At 40.3% G+C, this 1,706-nt stretch overlaps 1 pseudogene; it reads left to right on the top strand.

The window, feature by feature from the left end:
* The first annotated feature begins 211 nt into the window (after positions 1-211).
* On the top strand, positions 212-1,074 carry LOC147343952 (iron-sulfur cluster assembly 1 homolog, mitochondrial-like; annotated as a pseudogene).
* Positions 1,075-1,706: the final 632 nt, after the last annotated feature.

Genomic DNA, 1,706 nt, shown 5'->3' with positions numbered 1-1,706 from the left:
CCTTCAGTGTGGTCTCTGGGTCACATAATCACATAATTTTGCAGTCTCTGGTTTTAAAGAAGGATGATTTCTGATTGATAGCACAGGAGCGAGCACAGGAGCAAATTACTTCAGATACTGCTGGCCTTCCCTCCAAAATACTCTTAAAAATAGATGTTCAAGTCTGTTGCATTCTATCAAATGTTTAAACAACAATTAACATGAATTTTGTATTAGGTTTTGTGGTGAAATAAAAGTTACTTATTTTACAGTGTGCCCGCGCTGTCCATGGAGAGAGGTTGAGACTGCGGAGCTCCAGCCCTAGACAATGGGGCACAGGATGGCGAGGATGTCAGCTTCCTTCATCTGGGCCAGGGTCCCAACTGTGAGCAAGAGGAAGTAGCAGCCACCCCCACCTCTGGGCCGCCCTCACCCTGACACCTTCAGCCATAAAGAAGATAAAATGACTTCTTTTTTTTTTTAATTTTATTTTATTTTTAAACTTTACATAATTGTATTAGTTTTGCCAAATATCAAAATGAATCCATCACAGGTATACATGTGCTCCCCATCCTGAACCCTCCTCCCTCCTCCCTCCCCATACCATCCCTCTGGGTCGTCCCAGTGCACCAGCCCCAAGCATCCAGTATCGTGCATCGAACCTGGACTGGCATCTCGTTTCATACATGATATTTCACATGTTTCAATGCCATTCTCCCAAATCTTCCCACCCTCTCCCTCTCCCACAGAGTCCATAAGACTGTTCCATACATCAGTGTCTCTTTTGCTGTCTCGTACACAGAGTTATTGTTATCATCATAAAATGACTTCTTAAAGATAAGCCTGAACATGTTGATGTCTGAATCAGGGGTTGTAATGGCCTTTCCTACACTTTAAATATACAAAGATAAAAGGAGACTCTGATGAATAAGTTATTCAAGATGGCGTCGGAGTGTTCATTGAGAAGAAAGCACAGCTAACAAACTGTTAAAAACAGAAATGGACTATGTTGAAGACAAATTATCCAATGACTTTGTGTTCAGTAACCCACATATCAAAGGAACTTGTTGCTATGGAGAAAGCTTTAACATTTGATTCCTCAGAACTACTTGGACTGCAGGCCCCAGGAGAGCCGTGGAAGCTCTAAGGCTTATTGAAGAAATCATGCGGCTGTCATGTGGTTAAGGTGTGTAATGTATGGCTGCCTTACAAGGAGAATAAAGTGATGCATTTGAGAATGAAGCCAGTATGTTAGATTCCAGAAGAACTGATACTTTTGTTCTTTATATGGGACAGAAAATGAGAATCCATTTTGGGTAATCTTTCTGATCTGAAAGAAAAAGCTAAATTCTCCTTTCTGCATCCTTTCTGTTAGAACTAGTTCCATGGCAATTGCTTTAATGGGAGGATTTCAGAAAACATATTCTTAACAGTTATGAGTTGGTGGATCTTTTCAAAGAGTTGAAGGTGCATCTCCCATGAAGATTAATGACTTTTAAAATTCAGAGGCAGGAAGTCTTGATTCCTGGTGTCATGTGATGGTGCACTGTTTTTCTCCAGACTTGGCATAGTGTTCCTACATTTTTTATCCAAAATTTCAGTGTCAGATGCCTCGTTTCCTTATTACTCTGTAGCAATCCAGCCATTAGATTAAATATTGAACAAAGATTTCTTGAACTCTAGTACCCAATAGTTCCAAAAGATGAGATCAGAAGGTAAATATTTCA

This window comes from Bos grunniens, chromosome 26, assembly GCF_055505025.1.
Source record: "Bos grunniens cultivar Pamir isolate PY7600 chromosome 26, Bosgru_T2T1.0, whole genome shotgun sequence".
Classification (NCBI taxonomy): domain Eukaryota; kingdom Metazoa; phylum Chordata; class Mammalia; order Artiodactyla; family Bovidae; genus Bos; species Bos grunniens.
Note: the sequence above shows the minus strand (reverse complement) of the source record. Positions and strands in the feature narration are given on the sequence as shown.